Source organism: Aythya ferina (assembly GCF_964211825.1).
Source record: "Aythya ferina genome assembly, chromosome: 1".
Classification (NCBI taxonomy): Eukaryota; Metazoa; Chordata; class Aves; order Anseriformes; family Anatidae; genus Aythya; species Aythya ferina.
In genome coordinates this window covers 78,308,913-78,327,365 of record NC_140296.1, presented here as the reverse complement: position 1 = coordinate 78,327,365, position 18,453 = coordinate 78,308,913, and the positions used below count along the sequence as shown (strand labels likewise).

The window sequence follows — 18,453 nt, the reverse complement described above, 5'->3', positions numbered from 1 at the left end:
TCTCACTTCCTCTAGCTGTTGAAAAGAGCTACTTGGAAGTGTGTGCTGGGGGGAACAGAGTCACTTCCTTACCATGTTTGGCCAGAGAAAGAGATTGTACTGAACCCGGAAGAGCCGATCATTGTGCAGTTTATGAAAATATTTTAAACATCTCTTATGCCTTCCTGCTCCTTTTTTTTTTTTTTTTTTTTTTTTTTTTATATTGTATATTTTGGAAAGCGAATATGCATACACTTATATATTACCTTGAAAACAACAGGCTGAGCCTCAGACTTGTCTTACCAATTTTATTTGACAAATTAGAATTCTGCAGTTGAGTCAAAACTAGTTAAAACACAGCACGAGCTTCTGCAAATGCACCCAGTGCACATATTGAGTAAAGTGGTAAAAGGACCAAAGCACCTACTGTGTGCTGCCTAAGTGAGGTTATGTTATAGTGGATACAAAACCAATTAAGAGACAAAAAAAAATTCAGCATTGAGCACAAAAGCAGTAAGCACTGTGTGAAGGGCTTTTTTTTTTTTTTTTTTTTTTTTTTTAACATAGTTTTAGCACTCTCTACATGAAAATTAAACTAAAATGCAGATGTTTTCCATGTTCATGCATAGCTCTGCTGGGAAGCATATTGCAAGCTGAACATCAGTTTTAAATGCTATATGTAAGCTGTGATTTACAGCATTTTTTTCTGTCTCATAAAGGTCAGTGTCTCAACAATTTCAAATTAGACTCACACCTCAGGAGCAGGGTGCCTATTACGACCCATTTTGTGCCAGCAGTGCCCATGGACGTGCACAAACACCTCAGGGCCTCAAGGCTGGCACAGGCTGCTGGGTGCCCATGTAGCACAGGATGCTGGTGCGAGCACTTCAGCTGTGTCCATTTGGGCTTCCTGGTGCAATGGGGCTCAGTGAGGGCTCGGTGAGGGTGGCCAGAGGGAGAGACCTGGTACCAGGTGCAGCTACGGGAGTCCATGAGGTATGGCTGGCTTGCTCCATCCCCCCATGCTGAGCTGTTCCTGCAATCCCCGTGCAGTTCAGCAGGAAGTCTACAGTAAGAGGAAATCCATCCTTTTCCCAAGGACAACCACATGTGTTTTGGGGCAGTGTTTTTTTTATTATTATTTTCTCCCACAGGGCTGAGGCTTGTGAAGTCATGTCTGCTGCATTTCTCATTTCAAAATTCTGGACGAAATAAGACCTCATCTATAGGGCAAGGCTGCACTCTTGTCCAACAACAGTGGAGCTCCCCGCCTGCCACCCTGGAGCAGAAGCAGTGCCAGGCAGCAGGGTGTCTGGAGAGCCTGTTCCCCTCAGCCTGCCACAGTGCACGAGCCTAGAAATATCCTCCTCTCTGGCAAAGCAGCTCATCCAGCTCCTACTGGGGGAACATTTCAAATGCAATTGTCAGGGAGAAAGCACGATTCATTATTAAACGTGTTAATAGTAATAACGGCAGCAGCAGCAACAGAGGTGGATTGCATTCAAGATGCTCTGCATTAAAAAGCTTTTAGTGTTGTCTGCCGTAGTTTTCTCATGAATGGCTTCTGGGAAGTTAAAATCTGTTGATTTCCCTGGGATTTGTCCTGCTCTACACTGAAGTTAGGAGGATAGCCCTGTAAGCACAGCCACTTCATAGGGCAGGGTTGGTGATGCAGGGAAAATGTTGAATTCTCCAAGAATGCTTTCCAAGTACCCGTCTACAGACTGTCACTCATGTAGCCAAGATAGGAGTTTACAGTCCATTATGGAGCTGGCTCTTGTCTCCATCATTTAGACGGCTGCTCTTCTGCTCAGAAACCTCAAACATTTTCACAGGATTAAAATAAAGATTCCCAATCTGATCTCCTCGCAAACCTTAGCAGCACCCTCATGCCTGAGACAAGTGCACTGCCAGTAACAGGGATAGCCTGGCTGCTGCCTGTATTTGCCCTCTCCATTTCATCTGATGTGACCTGCCCCCTTCCCTCTTCCACCCTGAGGCTCAGTCTGGCCTTTAGTCCGTCCAACGCAGCCCTGGCCTCTTAAATTCACCCAGTTTCCCCTCCTTTTCCTGTTTTTGCACACATTTTCTCCTCACTTCCTGTTACACTTCAGCACTCCCCATGCCAAACCCTTGATAAACTTCAGTGGTGGTTACTACCATGAGAGCAAGACAGCTGAGGTTAACCATCAACCCTTGTTATCACCCCTAAGCACTGAAGAGGGGAGTGACCTTTTAAAGGACAAAAGGTTAGCACCTAAGGCTCTGTAGGGCCAGCGGCAGCACCTCTTAGTCCCACAACCACCTTTCAAGCGGGCACAGTGGGGTGGACCAAACCCTGATCCTGACCATGGGACCATGGACACCTGTGGACGTTTCCTTGTGGATTTACAAGGGAAGGAGACTGGGGGGGGGGGGGGGGGAGGGGAAGGGGGTGGCAGTGCAGCCGTGTGCTATTTACACTGCCTTTTGCCTTCAGTTTATCAGGCATTACTCAGTTTATTGCCTAGCAGATTCGAAGTGTGTCAGCCTGTCTGGCTGGTGGTGACTCAGTGGCAGCGCCCTGCCCCAGGACAGTGCTGTTGCAGCTCCCACCACCCACCCCAGCCTTCCCCGTGAGCAGGCTTAGGGGCCAAATCAGCCAGCAGGGCACCACCACAGACAGCCACTATGCACCTTCCTCCTAGTCTCTTGAGTCATCCTGAAAGCAACCCTGTTGGCCTCTACCTTGTGCTCATGTGGCCGTTTACCCTCGAAGAAGCCTCCACCCTCTGCAGTAACTGGCCAAACCCACCTTCCTAAGCCCTTGCAACAAACAGGGTGAAACAGAGGTGCCTCCAGCAGAGGTGCCCCACACCCTGACTCATGTCACTAAATACAGCCCCGGGGTGTGTTTTTTCCTCCTGTTTGTCTTCCATCCAGGAGAAGAGCTCTTGAACCAGTTGGCAAGGAGCGGCAGCAGTTAAGGTGTTACTCACTCAGGTACCTGATGCAACTGGCAGAAACCAGTAGAGGGTTCCTTAAATTATCCATGATTCATCCCTTTGTGAAGTCATACCCCTTTTGAGTTTATCTTTTTATTATTATTATTATTATTTTTATACTGACTGATACTGTATCAGTTATTGTATTTTATTAGGCTTTTAGGTACAAGGTTTTCAACTGCACAAGAAAAATATATATGCCAGTTTGACAGCACAAAATTTGGTTTCCAGTGTGGATTTCAGTATTCCCTGTATCACATGTCACTCTCCAGGTGTCTGAGTGCTTATTGAGTCAAAGAAGATTTCCTGTGTTTATAATGAACAGATTATATGTGTTCTTTTCCAAGCACGTCCAAAGTTCCTCTTCATGGATCCCGACTCCATCATTTCATTGCCTTCCTGTATGTCAACCCTTCAGCATTAGCCTGGCTAAGCTAGCATTTTTGGTTTACATTTAATACTGTGGAAGTCTGGAATAAAGGGGCTGGAAGGAGCTCTGAGAGATCGTGGGGTAGACAGAGTCAACTCCAGCTCTTAAATTAAGAACAAATGTTAAGAGACTTTGCATCCGGGACAAGGATCTCTGCCAATGGAATATAGGTCAAGGATACTGCCTGGTATGGGTGCAGGCTTGAGTACATGAGGTCTTTGAGGGATCTTTACCATTTCAAATGTCAGAGTCAGATGGGTGTCCCTGCCACTGGAGGGGATCCAATGGTGGTTGTGTGATAACAGATAACAAGATATTAATGCATTAGGTGAGAATGTTGAAACACAAGTAATACATTCGTTTGTCTTAATACACCCTTTACATTCTGGAAGTCAAAGAACTGCCCTGTCAACTTTGAGGCTGGTGTAACCATCGTCTTTTCAGGAGGCTAGCACTGAAGTTATTGAGTGACTGGGTGTTACCTATCTGTTGTAAAGGACACCAGAGGAGTCACCACAGTGTCAACGTTCATCTCACGCCTTGGAGAAAAGGAATGACTGCAGGCCATAGCCAAGCAACACATTACAAGGAACACTGCAGCACTGATCTGATGTGGTCACTGTAGTCCAGTAACACATCTGGTGACAGAGGACGGAAATACTGCCATGATGAATAAAATATGTAAATTTTATATGGCCTCTGTTGCCCAGTGCTCATGCTTGTCCCCCCAAGCAGCTGCTGGTTTCCTGCCTTCATGCCCCATACTAAACTGTTGTGGAATCATAGAATAATTTAGTTTACAAAAGAGCTCTGGAGGTTGTCTGCTCTAATACCCCACTCAAGGCAGTGCAAATTTTGCAGTTACATCAGGATGCTCAGGGTCTTTGGAGTTTTGAATATCTCCAGAGATGGAGGTTCCTCAGCCTTTCTGTTTCCAATGTTTGACCTCTCTAATCGTCACACATTTGATTCTAATATCAAGTTGCTCAATCTTCTTTGTAACATCCCATTAAGCAGTGCTCTGCTCCTCCAGACTGAGCAAACCCAGCTGCTCTCTCAGCCTTTCCTCTTACATCATGTGCTCTGCCTCTAGTCATTTTGGTTGATCTCTGCTGGACTTGCTCCAGTATGTCAATGACTTTATTGTACTTAGGAGCCCCCCAAAACATTTTCCCAGATGCAGTTTCCAACTCTCCATTGTTTTCAAACTTGCAAAAAGATCAAGAATAGTTAATCTATTTATTTAAAGGAAATAAAAGAAAAAGTCATGTAAGGGCATGATCCCTGGGCTGTCTCTGCATTTAGCATTAGACAGATGGCTCAAATTCCACCTGTGTCTCTAGAGGCAGATGCAGCCCGGATCTAAATGGGTTGCTGCTCAGCTGTGGCCATGTCAAGTGCTGAGCATATGACACAACTGCTGGTGTGAAGGGAAAGAGGGGAAAATAGAGGTTTATAATCCTGCCCAAATGTCCTGGAAATCAGCACCAGAGCTTCTTCATAGTGTTTCCTATTTGCTCTAGATCTTAAACGATAAAAAAAAATTCTGCACTTGTCTGTCAGGTAAATAAGTTCCAGCAAAGAATAAGAGTCACAACAATGCTTAGGATCTCCTAATGGCTAGTTCTAGAATTAAATTACATTCATGAGGAAGTGCAGAAGCAGACATGTGGCACTGGCCACATCTGTGGGACGTTGAAGTTCATGAGGAGGTAGGATGGCAGCAGTAGCCCACACAGAGGTGAGTGCAGTAGGATGAGAGGAAGGGCAGTGGTTTTATACCTGCCTAGAACAATGGAAAACCTTAGACTAGGCCCTGCCATGTAGATGGAAATATGATGTCTCACCGTTGGCTGTATGGAGACCCTCAGCACTGCACCATTTAAGAATTAGACGCCTGAGCTCAGCTAAATGAAGTTCTGAGATCTCACCCTTAGCCCTTGCAAATGGTCATCTTAGGATGAGTCCCCAGGGCTCATTTCTAATACCACTACACAGGCAAATATATTGATAAAATCAACACACAACAGCAATGCACAATCATCATCACAGAGTACCCACTTAGTCCTTGAATAATATACCAAGAAAAGTAAATGTTTGCAGAGTTCAATTGCCCGCAGTAATTTTTATGAAATATACCCAAGGTTCTGGAGAAAATATACTGAAAAACAAAACAAAACAAAACAAAAACAAAACAAAAACAAACAAACAAACAAAAAAAAAAAAACATGTATTTTGAGTGTCCCACTGTCTCTCTCTTTGACAGAGAAGTTTTTTGATGCTTAACTGAATTCAGGGTCCTCTAATGTATCTCAGGTGGGGCACTCAAACACAATCATGCTCTGTCTTGTTAGACACTCTCAGAAAATTGGACGTTGAACTGTAAAAAACCTCTAAAAATAGAAAGTAATGCATCTGAACACAGTGCTATGTACTGCTGCAACAAGTAGTTGCCAGCGGTTGTACCACAGATGAGATTGTTATATCAGTGATGTCTTGGTGGTGATCCAAAAATAATTGTACCATTGCTATGCATGACTCAAGAAAGAACTACTTGTGTAGCTGGAAAGAACCAAAGGGCGACACATCCATCTGCTTGCCTTATGGCAGGCTCAGCTTGCTATTTATCACGAGCGGTGTTTTGAATTCTACCTTCTGTAGCCTGCACCTCTTATTTTGCCCCTTGGCAGGGAGCTGACAGCTCTGAGTCAGCTGCACCCTGTGGTCCCCACTCGAGCAGCCATATATTACGTGTCAGCAAGTCTTACTGAGCACCTGGGAGTGGGAGTCAAGGAGAATCGGTTTCTTGCAGGGTGCAAATTACATGCTTAGTGGGGCAGAGGGGGTGCAAAGCACACCCAACTGTGCAGGGCTGGAGTCGGCTGAGCTCCTTCCTGAATGCTGCCACCTCTCCTCGCCCTGGTATGGAGTCCCATGTTGTGATAAGAAAGGGAAATGGTAAAGCCACAAAGGAACATGCGAAAGGACAGGGAACAGATAGCTGCCAGAACTGGAAGTAGTGTCTTGGTGGGAGGTTCAGAGTAAATCTGTCATACTTAGCCACTCTTCCAGCTATTTCAGAGAAGGAATTTAGATCTGACTTCAGATATGCCAAAGTGGCAGCAACAGTCTTCTCTGTCCATATAATTATACCGATATAAATATATTTGTCATTCATCACAGACTGGGGTCCCCAGATGTTTTAGCACTGCAGTAGTCAAAATGACAGCACTTGCTGGCTGCTTAGCACCTTCAGAGAACAAAATAAGGAGGAAAGTGGAAACTCCCATTCAGCTGATGTAGAAAGCTGCAGTATCTCTGCAGGCACATTGGCTTCAATGAGTTTTCATCCTGGGTTATTGCTGGAGAGCCGCAGTCCTTCTCCCCCTGCTTTCCTTCTACACATCACTGTTGAGTTAGCACAAGCCTTCATGCAACTGCCTGGAGAGCTTGGGTAGGGAAATGCCCTAGCCAGAAAAGAATATTTTTCTTTGTTTTTCACCCTGACCAGGGTCACTATCTGCCATATCAACCACCCCACCAGGTCAGTGGAGGAAATGATGCTAGTGGAGGTGTAATTTATCAGGGTTTGGTGGTGAGAGGGAGACGTGGGAGTACTTAAACCATGTAACAGCTGGTTGCTAAATGTGTAAACACAGTCTAAAACCCGTGACACCTGTCAGCCAGGCTGCTCCCTGGGACCAGAGCTGCATTGGTATTCTTTGGAATAGGGAATTTTTGAGACGCATATCGGGCCAGTGTCTGCTGGCCTGTGCCCTTCTGTGTGCTTAGGTCTCACCCTTGGTGTGCTCCTCAGAAAATAATGCTCAGCTCGGGATACATGTTGCTGGGGTGACTTAAAAGAAGGCAGAGACTTTTTAATCCTTTTCAATCTTCACAGCTCTAAAGCTTTCTAGTGGAGCTACAGAACCCCATGTAGCAGATTTTGGTGCCTGATTTTCTAAGGTACCCTTTTCACCTTTTTTCCATGTAGAAAATGACAAGTCTAAGATGCCAATCACAAAAATAAGTCCCTGTTCAAGAGAGCTCTCTTTGTTTGAAGGCCTTGGACTGCATTTCCTCTTCTGTTTCGTTAAATTTCTGTACTATTAGTTCTCAGAATACATGTACTAACTCTTAAGCATTATGGAAGCCCGATGGCTAATGATTCATAAAAATGAGCTTCTCTTTTTGCTGTATCAAGCAAAGGGCAAAATGTCCAAAACAACTACCCAATCAAACAGAAGCAATCTTTAATTACCTTGGATCTACCTATCCATAGGATCAGCTAACGAGAACCAAACCAATAGGAAGTTTTCAGATAAACATCAAAAAATGGGACTACAGAACCTATTTTTTATCAGAAGTGACACAATAATGTCAGATAATGGGGGAGTTTTGGTAACTTTGAACAAAGGGACAAAGAGAAAGGGATCTAAGAATTCGTAGTAACATAGAAATGAGATAAGCTATCTATATGAATAAAGAAAAAATTGACCTAGGTACAGATGGAATGAAGCCTGCATTGGATTACCTACTGGAGGAGGTGAGGTAATGCTTATTCCCCAAGCCACCACAATACCTACAGATCCCACTGCACTGGATAGATTCCATAGGATCCACTTTTTCAAATTCGACCTGAACCCAGTTTGTAAAAACCCTGTAAGGATGGCTTTACAGAATAGCTAGAACTACATCAAGCCAGGGTTTTAAAGAATATATTTGTCAGAATGAACTGGATACCTTTGCAAATCTGTCCCTGGCTGTGGAAGTCAACTGATTTCTGAGAACCTGTGTGAACATAATGTAAATAATGGTCCAGGCATCCAGGGCAGTTTGTAGCCTAAACAAGAAAAATGGCAGTATAATTTACAATTTTCCATTTATTTATTTAATTATGTTGTTATTTTGTTACTCATTTATTTTGATATTTATTTTTTATACATATATATATAAAGAAATGCCAGTTGCTGACATTGTTAGCACTCTGAGCACAATTTTCATTTAGAAGATATTCACTATGGTCCCTCTCAGCTGGTCTGCATGGACATTCTGAGATCCTTCATTTTCTCAAGAGTGCAAGGGGCTGTCCTTACAGACTAGCACAAAGGAGCAGAGCATGAAACACTGTAAATCAGGAAACATATGGGAATAAACTCAAGAACTGAAAGGCAAAGAGGGAGAAAATCCATATTCATAAAAGTAGTAGGACTAGGGTAATGGTAAATAGGGCATATAAGTGTATATATTGCCTATTCATGCTTCACACAACTATAAAAGGTCTATACTTAGAATTTCTTAATTTTATGCTCTGTGGGGCTTAAATACATATGCTGCTAAATGCAGCATACAGACCTATATAAAAAACAAAACAAAACAAAACAAAACAAAACAAAACAAAAACCTACTAAAATAATTGCACAGAATTTTAGAAAAAAAAAAAAAAGCTAATAATGGCTTGCACACCATCAGTTATATTTTTTCCATGGGAGATCAGCCATGCACATGTTTTAACACTCTTTTAAGTTACTGGGAGAAAATTAAGACAGCATGAAGTTAATGATGGTAACAACCCTCGATATTTGGTTCATTTCATAGGTGATTTATGAGTTATATGTTTCATAATGTTTTCACTGAGATTGCTTTGCCTAAAGTGGACTAAGTTTTTATGTTTTTGTCACAAAGTCAAAAGTTGCAATCAACCAAATAACATCCATATATTTCAGTATTAATAACAGAAAAAAAAAATATTTCCCTGTTCCAAATTTTATCTTCTAAATGATAGAAATTCTAACTAATATTGGTACCTGGTGAAATTATATTGAGAATATAAATCATGGGTGCACACTGCATAACAAAGGTGTACATTTGTATCACACGAGTTCCACAGTTGCTGTAAAATGACTGGACATTTGCCATTAAGGTAAACTAACCAGAAGACCTAGTAAAGGATAAGTGATGAAAGCCAGGTGAAATTAGAGGCACTTAAGATACCATGAAGCAGTTATTCATTTCCAGTCAAAGGCTATTATTTGTTTCCAATCCTATTGTTTTGTTGCTGGAATATGACTTTCTACTGTGAAACAAAATCACTGGTCACAACTGAGAAAAGTATAGAAAACATGAGAATAATAAAACTGCTGCCTCTTTGAAACTTCTTTTATTCCTCATGTATTCATGCCTGTTTTCTGGAGGTGGTAAAGTATGTATATTCTTGTCAATTAAACTACTGACTGAGTTAAAAGTGTGGGTTTTTTCAAAAATCATCATTGCCTTAAGGGGTAATGCACATATGACTGAGTGTCTGAAAAGCAAAGAACGAACACCGTGAGATCTAGAGGGAATAAAAGGGGCTGCCTTATGTGTCTAAGTGCTGAGTTCACAGCTTTTGTCTGTCTTCTGACAAACCCTGAGATTTGAAACATCTTGCTGAGCACTGATAATGAAGCCTCAGGTTCATTGGTGAGCATGTTGCTAGTTGCTGAGGGGTGAGAGAAGGAGGGACTGTTCATGGGGGACCAGCCTCCTCACCTATGAGATGTGGGGATGTCAATGGGGAGCATGGAGCCATTGTTCCCACAGAAAGAACATCCCTTTCCTTCTGCTTGTTAAAAAAGCTGTCCATGTCTTGTCTTTTCCTCACCAAGGCTAGCAAAGCCAGGCAGTAAAAGCCCACGGTGGATACCAATCTCCACAGTTTTACTGAGCTCCACCCATGGAGTCATCCACCCCTTGTTAGTCCAGATAAGTATTTAAAACATATCTCGCAAAACAAAGAATGCAATAACAGTTTCTTGTTATAAGGGTCTCCACTCCGTCTATTTTAAGGCTGGTTCAGTGATCTAACTTCTGTGCAATTCAAAAGACCAAAATTAGCAAACAAATTCCCTTTATAGTCAAAAGAGAAGTCTACGGTAGCTAGCTGAACACCCCCCTGCTTGTTGAGATAATACTAAAGCATAGTTTAACATTGGGAACATTTGTCAGGTTGGTTAAATACACAGTAATTCTTAAAATATTCACAAGATGGTATATGCAAATTAACCATTTTCATCTCCTGTGTATATCATTTGCCTTAAGCTGCACAGTATAAACACTGATAGATCAGATACTGCAAAATTATGCTGGAGATATTTCTTCATTTATCAAACGCTGTAATGTTTGTATGTTCATAAAGGATCGAGTATGTTTGCCTCACTGGAAGTACTGTTTTGCATATGAGGAAGAAACATCTGCCTGTGATATGTCGTTCTATGTAAGAAATAAACTGTGCACATATTGTGCTGAATTTGTAATCATTACCATCAAAAAGGGAGGTTTGTGACTGAAGGTACAACGACAGTGGCTGAAGGCAGTGGACAGTCCATTGCCAGGGCAAAAATCCACTCTCTGCATTTGTAGAAGAAGTTATCTATAAGGGCTCACTCATATGAAGACATTTCCCAGGTAGAGGCTCAGACTTCATTAAATCTGTTGAAAGAATTCAGTGTGTATGGCTGAAATTCAGTGTGGTGTTATAAATAATTCACATTTGCAAAGAACAAAGCGCAGGCCTTTATCAGATAATAAATTGATTTATTCGCACAGAGAAGAACTGGGTGCTTAATCCTGCCAAATCCTTGTTCATCAACATGGTGATCGCTCATGTGATTAGTCCCTCTAGTTACTGCCCACTTTACATGCAGCATGTCTGTCCCTGAAACAGCCCACCACAGAGGAATGGTAAAGGGTGTAAACTGCTTGGGTGAATTTCTCATAACCGTGAGCTTTTATTAGTGTTTTGTCTCTAGTGGCCCATTTTCTTTTAACACTGATAACATTTTAGAATGATCCCATGCCTGAAGACATGTGATTAAGACAGCCATAATACAGCTGTAATGTAAGCTGTATTACTTATATATAAAAATCAATAAAAGGGAATCTTAAAACAGATGTTAAGCACTCCATGCTACTCCAGTTTTCTATCTGTCTTTAAAAGCTAGGTGCGTCTTCGGATACAAGCCTATTTGAAGGGTGCTGGGTGAGATGCTTCATCCCAGAAGAACCCATGCTGCAGGTAGTACCCCCCTTGCTGTCCCTGTCCCAGCAGGAAATAACAAAAAAGACCATCAGTTCTATGTCCCAGAGCTGGGCATGAATGGATGGCCCTTTCCCTCTGCCCTCCTTTGTGGGGCTGTGCAGAAGAAAGCCACCAAAGGCAAGACCCTATCTGGAGCTTGCTGCTTGCTGCTTCCCTTTCCTAGTTGAAGCTGTGGTGGCCCTTTCTGTCTCCTCCAGCTGTATTTTGTTGCCTGGACTGAGGTGGGTTCCCATGAAGTCCTAGTTCCCAGTTATCTTAGCCATTGAACCAGGCAGTGGTCAAGGCAGAAAGTGTCAATGAAATATTATGGGCCTATATGGAAATTCAATCTTTTTTAGTGGGTGTTATAAAAAAAGGGGTCAAATCCTGACCATCAGAAAAGCTATCTGCTGTCTGCTGAGTCTAATGAGAAGGAACAACTTTTCCCTGGCCTCCACACTGAGCTTTCATACGTGTTTGTTTTAGCATACGTGCCAGTCCTGCTGCATACAGTCTGTTAACTTACGGCACTACTGACAAGGAAGACATACAGCACCTCCACATCTCTGCTACGCAAGATAAGCATACAGTACTGATAGAAAATATAATTGATTTCACTGGCACGGCCTGACTGGCTGTTCACAGGCAAGATACTAAAATAATTTAAAGAAATCAATAATCTGCTATTAGATGGCAACTATTAATATGTGATATTGCTCTTTCAAAATCCCTGGTGAACAATTTGTAATGGCTTCCTTTCTTTCTCTATAACTCCAGCCTCCTTCTTTCTTTCTTTCTCCTTCCATATATATCCTTCATATATACTTGTCTGAGCACTCCTGGAGGATGACATGTAGGAAAAAAGATATACTGAGACATAATTACACTGGTATATCTAACAGAAAAGGCCTAGATGTTTCAAATGTCAGTAGATCTGAAGATGTGTGGGCAGGATTTACAACACTAGTATGTTGCCACTGGTAACTGACTGCATTTTTAACCTCCCCGCTGCTGGCTAGCAGCATGAAAGAGGGTAAGTCTATGGACTTATCATGAGAAATAAACAGGCTCGTTAAAAAAATAAATAAATAAATAAACATTGCTGTGAAGCAGGGATAAACAAGGAGAAGGACTGCATAAAGCTTAGATAAGTGCTCTTTCTTCCTTATGGTCAGCTCCCACAGCTCCTGATCCTTCCAGTTTGCTGGCATGCTGCTGCTTCCTCTGCTAGGTCAGCTCTTAGGAACCTGTTTTGTCTGTTCAAGAAAGAGGAGAAAGGAAAGAGTGAAGCTTTTGCACAGAGTATTTTACAGGCATAGACATCCCAGGCAGAAGATAGATGATGGAGTCCCCTGTCAAAAACTTGGCAGCAGACTCTTGTTGAGAGCGAGAGGTTTGAAGACACCAAGCAGTCTGGCAGACGATTAGACTGGATGAAAGTGTCAGAAATATAATCTGAAGCAGGGAGTAGATGCTGGCAGGAGTGACACGCGCAGCTTGCGTATGACAAGTGAGGGCTACAGAGAAGACCAAGATTCCTGGGCCTGTAACAGTGGCGTGATTAGGGCACCCCTCCAGAGGGAGGGAAAGAAATTTAGAGAAGGAGCCAGGATTCGTCTTTGAAGGGGAAAGAAAATGTGAAAAGACATGGTGAGGGGATACTCCCATTCCTTCTGAGAAGTGCTTGTGGTGACAGAGTCTTATCTGACAGACCCTGTAGAAGCTAATATCATAAACCAGGAGGGAGCTACAGGGGACAAAAACTACATTACTACTCTAAATAAGGCACTCAGATAAAAAATGGCCTGACTTGCACATGCCCTAAACACCTAGAAAAATCACTGAAAAGAAGGCAAGCACAGGCACTCAGCTCCTTGACAGGTCACAGGGCCTTTTAGCTTCTGCAAGGGGGGGAATATTTCCTGGGATGCTGTGAGCATCCAATTGCTCAGTTTGTGTTACTCCTAAATATTCAATTAGGATTCATTCAGGCTACCGCATTGAAAACTGCAGGAAATTATTCCTGGTCTCAGAACAATGTCTGCTGTTTGTTTTGTTGTTGTTGTTGTTGTTGTTGTTGTTGTTGTTGTTGTTGTTGTTGTTGTTGTTGTTGTTTTTTGTTGTTGATCTGAGAGACAAAACTGTGGACAGATAGCCACATTGTGGCCTTTTCCAAAAATAAATAAATAAATAAATAAATAAATAAATAAATAAATAAATTTGTCCCTATCAGCTCACAAAGTCCAGCTGAAAAGGACAGAGAAGAGTTCATTCTTGTGCTGCAATACATGTGATTAAACAACTCTGTTCCATTTAGAGACCTTTCATAGAATGCCAAATTGTTCTGGTTTTAACCTTTAAAATGCAGCAAGGACTTTGAGAGCTACTTTGGCATTTCTCAGTGTAACCCACACCTCCCACATACAGCACAGATGACTTTAACAGAGTATCAGGAAAGCATCTGTACATGGGTATGTACAGTCCATGGACCTGTGTAAAAGGCTGCATTTCTCACAGAAAGGTGATGATACTGAGAGAAGATCCCAAGAAGTAGGGCCATCCATAATAGCTTTACTCATTCTCAGAGCTTCACCTTTCCCCCTCCGTTTAATTCTGGCAAGCCAACTACCAAGAGCAAAGCAGGCAACAGACCCCCATGTATCTCACAGGGTGGTAATTAAAAATGCTTAAAAATAAAAAATAAATTAAAAAAAAAAAAAAAAAAAGAAAGAAATGTTAAGCTCTTCCTGGGAGTGCTGTTCTCTGCATCAAAAAACTATGTATCAGCTGCATCAGAGTCATGAGATCTGCAAATGAGACTGTTTGGGATCCATCTATAGTGCCCTAACATGTCAGAGCAGTGGGGTATACTACAGTCTTCTATAAGATTTCTTATTCCCAATTAATGCTGAAATGATATAATGAGACTAAAATCACTGTTGCCTTCATCAGCTCACTTATTTTTGTTTTTCTCTGTTTGTTAATGCTATGGAGTAAATATGCTTGTGTTAAGTTCGCCATGCATTTCGCATGGAATTCATTTGCTATGCCTTCAGTGATTGTTTTTCCTATGAACTTCTAACCTTTCATCCAATCTAAGCATCGTAATTTTTGTAGACCTAAGCATCAGGTCTGTAAATCATGAATTTGTATAGGAGCTGGTTTTCTACCTTCCTGGGACTCAATGCAGCCCTAAATCCAGCACTGAGCCTGGATTTCTGAAGTTATGGCTGTTCTTTATTCCTATGTAGTACTGGTAAGACTTAACCATTTGGCGTTTTACAAGCTGGCTCAAAATTTATAGCCTGGAGCTTCACTGTCTAAAATCTCCCTCCAAAACCAAACCAAACCAAACCAAAACACGTTGCCACTGCACATAACAAGCAATATATTTGTCTAGGAGGTTCCTTGAGATGTATTTTTCAAAAGATAATCCAAGACTGAGCACCCACAGTCACTCACTGACATCTAGGCTAGTCAGCAAAAACACAGGATGGTTTGACATCTGGGCATCCCTGAAGGGCACACAAAGGCAAGACACACAAAGGAACAGGGCTGTGGAGCTTGCGTGACAGGCATGCAGGAGCCCATGGCACCCAAAACCAACAGCACACAGCCAACACCAACCTTGAGATGGGCTGGAGTTGGCTGGTTTTGAACAACAGCTTGCAGATCATCTTGCCATGAAATGAGGTGACGGGAAAGCTGAATAGCAATATTAAAACAATAGAAGGCTCAGCTGCCCTGGGCAGTGTCCTGGGAATGCCCCTCAGGTGCCTTCACTGTGATATTACTACAAGCACAATATTGCTACCAGGATCAGACACCTGGAGAAAAGGGAAGGCAGGCAGTGGCAGGTTCAAGGCAGAGCATAGTCCCGGGAGCAAGGTGTTGCCCCTGCTGCAAGGTGCTGCATCCTCAGCACTGCTTCTTGTATGACCCAGCTGTACTTGCTGCAGGCAGCTCCCATTCAGGCTTCTGATTTCACCAGATCTGTGCTCACATTAGCACAGGTACAGGTTCTTCACTATGCATGTCTTCATATCCCTGGTTTTATAACAGACGACAAGGTGTTACAAAAATACCTTGAAAAAATAATTGTGAAAAAGCTCAAAAGCGTATTCTCTTCTCCAACTTTGCTGGACACCATGGCCTAAACTAATATCTTCTATTTACTGTCTGAGTTTCACGTAGCCATATCCTTTCTAAGTGATGAATCACACACAAGACATCCTGGTAAAGACATAGAAAAGCTTTCTTTCTACTTTTCCACCTGGTTTACACTTTTGCTTTGATATTTCTAACTCTACAGTCTGAGAGAGAACCTCAGACTATAGAGAGAGAAATTAAAGCCTCTAAAGCTGACCTAAAATTATTTTTCATCCATAGTGTTATCCAATACCATAGTGTTATCCAATCCAATTAGGACCCTTCGGATTAGTAAGCAAGTACTATGAGCCCTTTGCCAAAAGGTTGCTATTTCCATCCTTAAGGATGGATATTCTGCCCTGTCAGACCTCATCGCATATATAATACTGACTGCTATTCCCACTGCACAGGGGGTCAGTCTCATTTCTGAGAGGCAATGCTCAGTTTGGGGGATGCAGGGAGAATAACCTTCTGTTGGCTCAATTTTCTTACAGAAGCCAGATGATATAGTGCAGGTGAGGTGAACCAAGATGCACGAAAAAGTAATCCAGCAAGTAATTCTTCAGTCTATTATATAGCTCCAGAAGAGTCTACATCATCTTGCATCAAGATCTAGCTGTGTATTGGTCCTTAAAAGCAAATTACAAAGCTGCAAGTGACGGTTTGAAGAAATATTTCTCCATTTCAAAATATCTTAAAGTATAACCCTAAATAAAATATGCTATATTATCTACAATTGTACATCATATGGAAATGAAGCACCATTATAGGAAGTCAAACATAAACTAATACTTATGAAAATTTATAAAAGACCTTAGGTAAGATTTGAACCATCTGGGAGCCTAGATTTCATCCTTTCAGTCTAGAGATAAGTAGATTTCAGCTAGCGCATCCCTCATTTTAGAGAGCTGAATGTTGTTGCTGTAGCTTCAAACCACAAGATGATATTAGGGATAACTAAATTATCTATGGCAAATATTATGGAACATGTAAATGCATTCTTCTTATTATTTTTTTCCTCAGCACATCTCGAGCCAATTTGTAAGTGTATTCAATATTCACACGTATTATGCAAACAAAGGGCACTGCAAATGTCTGTTCATGAAATATGCTGTCTACAAAGTCACAAGAGATTGTTTTCAGGCCCAAATTTCAAGCCTTGGACCCCATGCCAAAGATAAAATGATTACAGTAACAATACCAGGAAAAGTTCCTTTGTCACCAAGAAGCCTTTGGTCAATGAAGTGATGACTTTTTTTTTTTTCAAAACAATTTTTTTATCAAAAATGTTGTGAACATTTGAGGACTATTCAAATGTTGGAAACATGTTTAAGTTAGAGCAAATACATCAATTCATTTGCAAAATACTGGTGAATGAAAAGTTGATGTCAGGTAAAGGATAAATCCAGAGCCATCAGAAAATCTGAGGCCATAGGACAACAAACAAACAAACAAACAAATAAATAAAATTAGTTTTTTTGCAGCTTTAGCCTACCATTCTTTGCACAAAATGGCCTGAAACTAATGCTATAGATTTTACTCTGCCCTGCCATCATCATCCTCTTATTGTGAGGGAGCAGTGGTTGGAGGCTCTCCCAGTTGCCAATTCTCCTTACATTGCATGAATCTCATCATGCCTGACAGTTTTCATAAAGCCAGGCTCCAGGCGACTGAAAAATCTCCTGAGAACCCCAGCTTTTGATTACAGGGAAAAAAAGGAATATTTTAGTCCTCGTGATTGCAGAAACGAGATAAAAAATGTATCTTCACTGCTCTCCGAGTATGCTGAAAGCTCATTAACCCAAAGGGAAAAAAGCATCTCTCAGAACCCACTATGTCTGAAAAAAAAAATATATATATATATAAATAAAAATATATATATATATATTTTTTTTTTCTAAACAGGAAGAAAAGAAAATAAGAGAGGAGATTGACATAATTTTTAAAACCTAGTAAAACCGATACTGAAATTCGGGTCATTAACCTCAGCTGAAAACAGAGAGAAAAATGAGCCCTTTCTTGTCATAAGTCACATAATTTTGAAAGAGGTGCCACGGTAAAGAGCAGAGCTTTTTAAGAAATCATATCACAGGGACAATAGCAAATTAATCTGTCAGACAGTGTACAAATAATAGAGAGATGTTGTCTGGAATTGCCTTTCTATAAATTAACAAAATAGCCCCCTTTTTTTTTTATTTTATTTACAATTCAGTTGCCTTGCCTGTTGAATTGAAAATGCACAAAGCTGGCACATCAGATGATCTCACGGCAGACAGCTCTTCCAAGCCTGTCATAGGTTGCTTTGCATAGTCATACTACTGCAGATGAACGAATAAGCAGCTGCTCCATTTTTTATTTCTTCACACCCCTTTTAGTATCAGCCCCGTAGAATCGTTGAACTGCATGCCGTATTATGTGCTCAGGGTATTTTATATGCTGCTTGGATTAGAGCATAGCTCCTTGTTAAGGAAAGTATTTCCTTCAGCAGCTGTATGTGGCAGCCATGTATGATTACAATACACAATAGGAACTGCTCATTTCTAAACTGTTTCTGGGGAAGTAAAGGGTTACTAGGGGAAGTGGTGTTTTATCACACATTCAGCATTGCACAAAAATAGTCTACAAGACCAAAATGCTTGCCTTAAGGTCTTAACATTTTTTAAATTAATTTTAATACCACAACAATCTATTTTGGATATTGTTAGCATATGCTTGCCTGTACAATATACACACACTTGATGGTATCTTGGGAGGTGCAGGAAAGAGAGAGAAAATTGCTCCTTAGCCATGAAGGGAGGAAGAGCCACGCGGTGCAGCCTGGATGGGGCTGCCTGGCTGCTGGGGGCGGGGAG

General features: G+C 41.6%; 1 long non-coding RNA gene across 1 annotated transcript; it reads right to left on the bottom strand.

Moving 5' to 3' along the window:
- Positions 1 to 265: 265 nt before the first annotated feature.
- On the bottom strand, positions 266 to 2,752 carry LOC311429639. The gene is made up of 2 exons (XR_014688316.1): positions 2,707 to 2,752; positions 266 to 1,377 (listed from the first exon to the last, which is right to left on the bottom strand). It is a non-coding gene; the product is annotated as an uncharacterized lncRNA (long non-coding RNA).
- Between the last annotated feature and the right edge of the window lie 15,701 nt (positions 2,753 to 18,453).